The 11,278-nt window shown below is 36.9% G+C and overlaps 1 pseudogene; it reads right to left on the reverse strand.

The window, feature by feature from the left end:
* Positions 1-1,412: 1,412 nt before the first annotated feature.
* Positions 1,413-4,203, reverse strand: LOC111370024 (annotated as a pseudogene).
* Positions 4,204-11,278: the final 7,075 nt, after the last annotated feature.

Consider the following 11,278-nt stretch of genomic DNA (forward strand, 5'->3'; position numbering starts at 1 on the left):
CAACCTCTAGGCATATGAAAGTATGCAATGAGGTCTAGCATATACCCAAATTTCAGCTCAATCGGAGTTCGTTTGGTGCATCAAATGGTAGTGCAAAATAAGGGATGGATGGTGCTATGGGCATGCCACACAGCTATTTGTGTGCATGTTTGTGTTGATGTAGTCTAAGTCACATTGGTTGGTAATACATCACAACGAGTTATTCCATTCATCTAATAGTCATATGCCATGCTAGATGTTCATAATTGTATTATATTACCAAAAATGGGCATTTTATCGAACATGTTGTGGGCATTATGAAACCTTCATATACTTGCCAAAAATTTACTATGTCACATGGTTCCCCATTCAAAAATCAATCACCAATCTCCTACACATTCATCAATCAAATGAATTTAATGCAACATATACCAAAATACCCAAAAATTATCAATGTGGCAATTTATCAAACACATGACAAGCATATAGTGAAAATGGTGTCAATTGAAAGAATTTTGGTTTAAAATCACTCCAAATTTTCGCACAACACAAGCACAACCAATCCATATGCACATGAACTAGTCTAATCTCCCTCAAATCGCCAAAATTACATTCACAATCAATAGAACCGAAAACGGAATTGAGAGGGGGGGAAAACACATACCTTGTGTTTGTAGGGTTGAATCGATGGAGAGAATGGATTTCCCTTCAATTATATTACAATGCAACGAATAAATTCGTGTGTGATGTTAGCCCAAAATTGATTTGGGAAGAGAGTGAGAGGTTGAAATTGATTTGAAACCCTTAGAAAATGATTCGGGCGTGGGTTAAAAACCCACGCATTTTTTTGTCTATGCGGCCACATAGTTAAATTCTATGCGGTCGCATAGGTATATTTATTTTTTGGTTTTTAACTTCGGTAGGTGTCTATGTGGTCGCTAGACACCATGTCTATGCGATCGCATAGACATACATTCATATATATATATATATTCAAAAGAAATAAAACAAAGGCTCTTTCTCCAAAAAAATTCGATTTTTGTCCAAAAATTTTTTTTTTTTTTGATAAAGGACCCAGCTCTCAACGCCCCCAATTTTTTAAAGACATACTTTTAAAACATTGACATGTGAAATTTTGAAAACATAATTTGCCTCGAAATGCGTGAATTTCACATTCAACTACCCAAACAACTCAAATGAACCCAAACTCGTGTATGATACTTAAGGACTTGTGTGAATAGTGCTTGGACTCTTTTAACATACCTAGATGATCGATGACCACATAACAAAATACTAAATAAATTTGAAAATAAACTTTCTAATCTAATGCAAAAAAACATAATAAAGTAAATAAACAGATAAAAAGGATACAGTGGGTTGCCTCCCACCCAACGCTAAGTTATAGTCGATAGCTCGACTTTTCTGCGGCTACTTTATTCTGGCATCTCGAGTTGAACGGTTGACTTTTGGTTAGAGAAGTCACCACCCCAGTAGTGTTTCAACCTTTGCCCATTAACAGTGAAGGTACCCTTATTCTCATAGCTCACTTTTATAGCCCCATATGGTAGGACTTTTGTAACTATGTAGGGACCCGACCACCATGATCGTAGTTTTCCTGGGAATAGCTTGAGTCTCGAGTTATACAGTAGTACTTGCTACCCCACTTCGAATACTCGCCTCTGAATGTGCATATCATGCCACTTCTTGGTTCGCTCCTTGTAAAGTTTTGCATTTTCATAAGGCTCCATTCTAAATTCATCCAACTCATTCAATTGCAGTAGACGCTTTCTCCGACGGCATTCAAGTCCATATTTAACTGTTTCATAGCCCAATATGCTCGATGCTCCATTTCTAATGGGAGATGACATGCTTTCCCAAAGACTAGGCGGTATGGAGACATGCCGATCGGGGTCTTGAATGCTGTTCTGTAAGCCCATAATGCATCGTCTAGCTTTTTAGACCAATCCTTTTTAGATGAATTCACATTGACTTCTAGTATTCTCTTCAGCTGCCGATTAGATACCTCAACTTGCCCGCTGGTTTGTGGATGATATGGAGTAGCAACGCGGTGTTTAACGCCATATTTATTCAGCAGCTGCTCAAACTGGCGATTACAGAAATGCTTGTCCCCATCGCTGATTATAGCTCGCGGTGTACCATATCGGGTGAAAATGTATTTCTTTAAGAATCCAATTACTGTCTTTGAGTCATTTGTTGGCAATGCAACTGCTTCCACCCATTTTGAGACGTAATCCACTGCCACCAAGATATACTGGTTTGAGAACGAAAGGGGGAAAGGTCCCATGAAGTCAATTCCCCAAACATCAAATATCTCCACTTCCAAAATATTGTTTAGTGGCATTTCATTTCTCCTCGAGATATTCCCAGTGCGTTGACATCTGTCACACCTCTTAACAAACTCAAATGTGTCTTTAAACAGTGTAGGCCAGTAGAAACCTGATTGTAAAATCTTTGCAGCTGTTTTTGAAGCTCCAAAGTGTCCTGCATATGCGGATGAGTGACATTGTTCGAGAATCTCGTGTACTTCTTCTTCAGGTACGCACCTCCTCACTATCTGATCAGCTCCTCGTCTATAGAGAATTGGATCCTCCCAGAAATAGTATTTTAACTCGGCGAAGAATTTTTTTCTTTGGTGACTGGAGCAGTCAGGCAGTGGAATGGAACTGGCCAAGTAATTGACAATATCTGTGTACCAAGGTGCTTCATCCACTCTCAACATCTGTTCATCCAGGAAGATCTCATTTATATCCACTAAATCTTTCGTCTCCCCAGGTTCTAGTCTGGATAGGTGATCTGATACTACGTTCTCGGTGCCCTTCTTGTCGCGTATCTCAATGTCAAATTCTTGCAACAACAGCACCCAACGAATTAATCTCGACTTTGCATCCTTCTTTGTGAGCAGGTACTTTAAAGCAGCATGATCAGTATAGACGATGATTTTAGATCCGACGAGGTATGACCTGAATTTGTCAAATGCAAACACCACAGCCAACAGCTCCTTTTCAGTGGTTGCATAATTTAGTTGTACATCATTTGGAGTTCTGCTTGCATAGTAGATCACATGAAAAATCTTTTTCCTCCGCTGTCCCAATACTGCACCTACAGCGTGATCACTTGAATCACACATCAATTCAAAAGGTAATTCGCAGTCTAGCGCTACAATGACTGATGCTGTCGTAAGCTTTTCCTTTAAAGTGTTGAAGGCTATGAGACAATCCTCATTGAACTCAAAGGTTGCATCTTTCATTAGTAAATTGCACAAAGGTTTAGTGATCTTCGAGAAATCTTTTATAAACCTCCGGTAGAACCCAGCGTGCCCCAAAAAACTCCTTTAACTGATGTAGGCGGTGGTAATTTCTCAATCACTTGAATTTTTACCTTGTCTACCTCAATTCCTTTTGCCGATATCTTATGCCCAAGTACAATGCCTTCCTGCACCATAAAGTAGCATTTTTCCCAATTTAAAACCAGGTTAGTCTCCTTACATCTCTGTAAGACCAAATTCAAGTGGTTTAGACATTCATCAAATGAAGATCCAAATACTGAGAAGTCGTCCATGAAAACCTCGATAAACCTTTCAATCATATCAGAGAATATTGCCATCATGCACCTCTGAAATGTGGCTGGAGCGTTGCAAAGACCAAAAGGCATCCTACGATAAGCAAAAGTACCGTAGGGGCAAGTGAAAGTGGTCTTCTCCTGATCCTCTGGTGCGACAGGTATCTGATTATAGCCCGAGTATCCATCAAGAAAGCAGTAGTGTAAATGTCCAGCCAACCTCTCCAACATCTGATCAATGAATGGGAGTGGAAAATGATCATTTCATGTAGCTGCATTGAGTTTGCGATAGTTAATGTAAACTCTCCAACCCGTAACTGTTCTGGTGGGAATTAGTTCATTCTTCTCATTTTTCACCACTGTGATTCCCCCTTTTTTCGGTACCACTTGAACAGGGCTGATCCATGCACTATCTGAAATTGGGTAGATAATTCCTGCATCCAATAACTTCAGTATCTCTGCCCTGACTACTTCCTTCATGTTTGGGTTCAATCTTCTCTGACTTTCTATGCTAGGCTTGCAATTTTCCTCCATTAAAATTTTATGCATACACATGGAAGGACTGATTCCTTTAATGTTAGCTATTGTCCAACCAATCGCCGTCTTGTTCTCTCTAAGTACCTTGAGCAGTTTTTCCTCCTCCATCTCACTGACTGTGTTCGAAATGATTACTGGAAGTGTATCTGATTCTCCTAAATAAGCATATCTGAGATGTGGCGATAGTTGTTTGAGTTCTAAAACTGGCGGCTGCTGAACTGAAGGTAGTGGCTTTGTGTTTCCCATCCCCAGTTCCTTGAAGTGCCTCTTTCGTGTGTATGGCGGGTTGGTCTCCAAAAATCTTGCACATGTTTCAACTTCAAACGACTCTGACTGGATTGATTGGGATTGTGCAATACATGCCTCATAGGCATCAGATGGACTGTGTAGTAAGAATGTTTCTTGTACTGCCTTGTCAATAATGTCGACTTGATAACAGCTGTCAGATTCTACTGGTAATTTCATTGCCTTGAATACATTGAATGATATCTGCTCCTCTCCCAATCTTAAAATCAACTAACCTCTTTGAACATCAATTAATGCTCTCCCTGTTGCCAGAAATGGTCTGCCAAGTATCAATGGAACGTCCCTGTCCTCTTCCATGTCCAGGAAAAGAAAGTCCGCTGGGAATATGAACTTTTCAACCTTGATAAGCACATCTTCAATTATTTCTCTGGGATGTGTCAGTGACCTGTCAGCCAGCTGAAGTGTCACAGTGGTTGCCTTAGCTTCTCCCAATCCTAGTTTCCTGAAAACAGACAAAGGCATTAAATTAATACTTACACCGAGATCACATAATGCTTTATCAAAATATACTTCACCGATTGTGTAAGGAACAGTAAAACTCCCTGGATCTTTTAGTTTTGGTGGAAGCTTATTCTGAATTCTGGCACTACATTTCTTAGTAAGCATGACTGTCTCATGATCTTCCAGCTTGCGTTTATTTGATATGATATCCTTCAGAAACTTTGCACAGCTAGGTATCTGGAATAGTGCATCTGCTAGCGGGATGTTGATATGGAGCTTTTTGAAAATTTCTAGAAATTTTTCGTATTGTTGCTCCACTTTTTGCTTCTTCAAGCGCTGTGGAAAGGGAATCGGAGGTTCGTAGGGGCTGACTGTGACTTTGGCCTTATCTTGTGATTCTTCTAAATTTTCCTTTGAACTTGATTCCTTTACAACAGTTTCTTCTTCAGCGGAGGAAGATGTTTCTCCAATCACTCCCGGTCTCTTGACATGGATTTCAGGTAATTGAACTCCACTTCGAGTTGTAATGGCCTTGGCTTGCTCTTTAGGATTGATTTCTGTATTACTTGGTAAGTTACCTGGTGTTCTGCCAGTCAATGCGATGGCTAGCTGTCCCACCTGAGTTTTCAATTTTTTTATGGCTGCATTTTGATTTTGAAGTGTAGCTTCGGCCTTCTCCATGAACTTTCCTATCATATCTTCCAATTGAGGCCTCTTCTCCTGTTGTTGAAATTGCCCTTGTGGCTTATTCTGATTCTGGTTGCTCCACGAGAAGTTGGGATGTTTCTTCCAGTTGGGATTGAAAGTCTCACCATATTGATTATGCTGCTGGCGTTGTCCCCACTGTGCGTAATCTGCTTGCTCAATTCCTTGCATGAGTATAGGGCAATCTGATGTTTTGTGCTCAGCTCCACATTCTTCACAATTGCTCTTCTTAGCTTGTGATGCTTGTGATATGCTTTCCACCTTGTGATACAGAGAATCAATTTTTGCAGAAATTGCTGAATAAGCGTCCACCTCGTAGACACCTGGAGTTTTCTTTGGAGTCGCTCTCTCAGAAGACCACATGGCTGATGTGGTAGCCATTCGCTCAAATAATTCCAATGCCCCGTCAATTGTTCTTGTGGATATTGAGTCATCTGATGCTGAATCTACCATGCTCTTATGGTATGGAAGTAATCCTGTGTAGAAGAATCGAATCTGGGTCTTTTTATCGAACCCATGCTGAGGGCATTTTCGGAGCATGTTTTTAAATCTGTTCCAAGCTTCATCAAATGATTCAGTCTCTCCTTGATTGAATACTGATATATCATGTCTCAGCTTTGCTATCTTGGCTGGGGAGAAAAACTTTGTGCAGAACTTGTGTGCCAGCTCATTCCATGTAGTGATACTTGCAACCGGGAGTGAATCCAACCATTCAAGTGCTCTGTCTCGTAGCGTATGTGGAAAAAGCCTCAACCTAATGGCGTCATCCGAAATCCCTTGATATCTGAAATGTTGACACATATCCAGAAATCGAGATACGTGTGTCTGTGGGTTCTCCTCAGCCTTGCCATAGAATTGGTGTCCATTTTGAAACAGCTGTATCACATTGGTCTTCAACTGAAAATTAGGTTGCCCAAACGGTGGATACACTATGCTGGACTGGCTTTAAATCACTTGAGGAGTCAAGAAATCCCCCAGAATCTCATTCCCTTCATCCATTGCCTCTCCTTCGTTAGCATGAATCATGGGATTGTTTAATTCGTTGGCCATTTGTACTTTTGCTTCGCGGTGATTTCTTTGTCGTCAGTGAAAGGTGCGCTCAATTTTAGGATCAGCTGGAATCAATTCTCCTCCAGGCAATCGTGACATGCAAATCTGAGAATTAAAACCAGTACGAGTACTGAGATTCAAACAATTTAATTAACTAAAACACAAATAGAGGATAATAAACTAAAATAAAAATAAAAATAAGAACAAAAATTATGCTAATAAAATAAATAAAAAAATTAAGTTCAAATTAGTGCCTCAAAAAATAAAATAAAATTAAACTAAACTCAATCCCCGACAACGACACCAAAAACTTGTTCGCGAAATATTTCTTTCGATTTAAATTATCGCAAGTGTACGGGTCGTGACAAGTAATAAAGTGGACTTTAGAAGTTCGAGTATCGTCCCATAGAGAAAGAGTAGTTCAATTTTATTTATTTTAGCCTTAACTTTGACTAATTGATTCAAGATGAATTTTAGAATTAAAAGCCCTAATTTTGGGGGAAATCCCCAAATTGAAAAACCCTAATTTCAAATCAAACCCTAATTACTTAAACTCGCTTAACGAATGACTCAATTACGAAATGTTATGAAAATAAATGAATGTATTGTCAATTTATGAAAATCTATGTAAAACGAATGCACTAGGATCACGACTCCCCAAATAATTACTAATTAAACCCTAATTTCACAATTTTGATAATTCAATAAGAATTTGACAAATCAATGCTCCTAAATCTATTCAATACTCTCTCTCTCGAGATGTATTGAACCTATTCTCATAAATCACCAGCCTATATCTCTATGACGGATGCAATTATACAAGAACGCATGTAATCTTTTTGTGAGCAATTAAAGATTTACATAGGGCATAGGGGTATATTTATATCCCCTATCGACCCCTATGATGAATTATATATGTCGAGTTTAATCCAATTTTCTCAAATTCAGAATTAAACCACCAAGTTCACACAAATTAAGTGCACGTTAATTGTGGAAATAAATAAAGCAATATAATACATTCAAATATCCCATCGAACTATGAATTCAAAATCATGAAATAACAAGTTTAATAATAATTACATGGTTCATCGATCACCTACTTGCAGAAATCCAGCCTATCATGACAAAAATAACGAAATCTAACAAGTTTTGAATAAAATACATCACCGGGTTATCAAAACTTGAAGAAATCTTGTAAATCTTCACATCAATTCTTGTTCTTGCCTTCAAATCCTCTCCAAGATGAATGTTTTTGCCTCCCAATTCGTTCGTCCGGCTTCTGAATGTTTATTTGCTATTTAAACCCGTCCAAATTAGGTTACCAAAGGAGTTGCAATCATATAAGGAGACTACAAAAATCGGGGAAAAGTTATACCTATGCGACCGCATAGGTATATAAAAAATGGTGTTTTTAATCCCTGGAGGATCATTCGCGAGTGCATAGGTTTTCTACTATGCGACTGCATAGTAGGGCGAACTTCTAATTTGAGTCATTTTGATCCTCAAATTTCATTCCTTCACTCCTTGACCTCCTCTCTTGTTTCTAATTACTCCAATGTTCCATTATAACTTCCAATTGGTGCTTAGCTTGATCAATTGCTTGATGTGTTCATCGGGTCAACTTTCAAATAATTGCAATTTGGTCCCTGAATTTTTATTTTGCTCCAATTTGGTCCTTTTCGGCTCTTTTCTCCTGAATTCCACTATTTCCATAAAATCACCTACATTGCATGAATTTGACAAAGTTAAGTAACAATTCAATCATTTTACTTGTATTTAAGTCATGTTTGTGATGTAAATAAGTGTGCAAAAACACACTTATCAAGGTGCATAACACACTCGGCCGTGGAATCAAAATTTGCAGCCCTATCAGATATCGGGAAAGAAGCTGAGTGGCTTAATGATCTCTTCTATGAGATACCTTTAGGATTGAAGAATATTTCTTTATTACCTATCATGTGTGATAGTCAAACCACATTAGTAAAAGCATATAATGAGGTATACAATGGAAAGTCTAGACACGCGATTCTTAGACATGGCTACATTAGGAAATTAATCAAGGATGAAATAATTTCCCTAAATTATGTAAGGTTAATTGAGAACTTAGCGGATCTTTTGACTAAACCTCTAAATAGAGATTTAGTGGCATTTACTTCGAGTAGGATGTGGTTGAAACTCTTTAACTAAAAAAGTCCACCAATGACGGCAACCCTACCTATAATCACTCAAAACGTAATATACGGGTTTAAAGGGTAATAATAAGTCATTCGATAATTGGATAGTTACAGTATTATAAAGATTCGCAATAATCATATCCTAAATCGAAATAATGCTGATTGTTACTGAAATGAGTGTTGAGCTTTAAGCTCTTAATGAAGTTCAATGCTAAGACACAAGTACTTCTAAAAGTAACAAAGGTACTAGAAGAACTTCATCTAAACAATCTTCGAGGTGATGCCGCTTTAATAGAGAGTTGGAGTTTCTCTTTTAAAAGATCGTTGAAAAGGATAAGCACAAGACCATAAAAGTTCTAAGTGAGTTATGAGGAACTTGAGAACACGTGGTACTCGTGTGTATTCTTATCGGTATTGTCATATGAAATAACTGGTTCAAAGCTACATGCTAGCTTTGATTCCAACTATTCTTTGTTTGAATTATACTCTGTTTAGATTCAAATCAAAAGATATCTAATTCTTATGCATGAGTGTCATATATTATGAATATGAAATTGTTAATTTTGAACAATTGGGGGATTGTTGAAAATTTGTTATTCAAAATCATCAATTAAGTGTTTGGAATGAAAAGTTGGGGAATTGGCTATAAAATAGGACCAAGTATTACCATGCGACAGCATGGTTATCTTGGCCATACAATCGAGGCCAAGAGGCCTCGGTTCGCTTGAACTCAACCGCATGAATTTGTACCATGCAGTCACATGGTACAAAATTTTGTACCGTTGGAGGCCGTTTTCAAACGTTATAAGTTTGAATTTAGTGACCTTTCACTTGATTTTTAGCACCATTTCACTGCCTATTCGTGGCCTATATATAGTATAACTATATTCAAGGCTTAAACAATTAAAAAAAACACTTGAAATTCATTCCATTCAACGATCAAAAGATCAAATTCTTGTTCTTTTTCATATTCATTCTCTTATCATGTTCTTCAAAATTTTGGTGAAAAATTTTTCTTGCTTTGTTATTTTCCACAACAAGGCTTGTTATAATCTTTCAAACTATTTGTCGGAATATCTTTAAGCATTTCGAAAACATCGGAGAAGGGGCAAATAATGTTTGAGGACAGCGATCCCGTGTTCGAGCCTTTGAAATTGTTCTTGACAACATTAGTGACTTTTCATCTCGTTGCTGTAATTTTTTCTTGATTTTGTTGTTTCTTCTCCATTTTCCAATTGTTTTCCAACATCGATAACCCTCGTGTCATCACACAAGACAATGCTTAGCTATTGCCGATCCCCAAGACATCTTTGATTGAACATTCACACCTAATTCACATTTCGATATAAGGAGGATAAACTTTTCGATTTTATTTTGATTCAAAGATTATTTGTATTCATTACCAAATTGGATAAATGTACCCTAAATATACATTTGAAAATAGTATGGGAATAAAACACTGCGAAGATTAGGTCCTCTGATGTGATGGAAACGTTGGACCACAAAAATAAAGTCAAATCAGAATTCTTTGTAGTTCCCTCTCATACTCAAACACATTCAGTGGAATATATTCTTTGGATATTCTTTTAGGCGCATTATGTTGATGTTTGATTCTACCTAATATAGCACATAATTTATATTCTTTACGTAACTTACATTAATGTTTGCGAGGACATAACTACTTATATTTAGTTGTTGCATTATTCTACCTAATTTGCGTAACAGTTATATCATTATCATTTTTATGGAACAACGTAATTCGCCTAGTTTCTTGCCATTTTTTTCAAAAAATTTGATGAAAATGGTAGTTGTGATATCGCATTCGATAAGATGAAAGAAGAATTAAAATTATTCTTTCAAATCACGAAATTTAGTATTTTTAATTTTCAGTTCTATGTGTTTTGTTGATAGTAATCGATACATACATTTAGTAGCATTATATCTTGATGAAGATAATTTAACTTTGGTGAAAAAAAATTATTTGTTATTTCACACATTGTAACAAATGAATTTACTTGTCGCATTGCACAAATAATTGTACATTCTTTACAAGAGTTCAACAAAAAAATGAAAGCGTAAACACCATTTTCTCCATAATTTTTCCTCATATTCCTCAAAATAGTATTAATGGGATTCAATTTATATTTTTCACATAGAATTTAAACAAAATCATAATAGTTTAGGAACGTTGATTCGTTATAAGAATGAGATAACTATTTTTCGTAATCAATTTCAAAATGATGTTGTTTTGACTAATAGTGAGTTGAATATTTTCACTTTGTTGTATAACTTATTAAGTGTATTTCCATATTCGTTAAATATTTATTTAGTCTTCTTACGACGAATGGGTGAGGATTTTCTACTATCCCTAAAATGTATCGCGGTGAAAAACACATTAAAAATTACTTTTCATAACATACCAATTGTTTGTTTACAATGACGGTGTTAGATCTCTATCTCAAACTGTGGAGAACAAAACATTGCTTGTTGTTACTTCAACAAATTTA

Source organism: Olea europaea, chromosome 21 (genome assembly GCF_002742605.1).
Source record: "Olea europaea var. sylvestris chromosome 21, O_europaea_v1, whole genome shotgun sequence".
NCBI lineage: Eukaryota > Viridiplantae > Streptophyta > Magnoliopsida > Lamiales > Oleaceae > Olea > Olea europaea.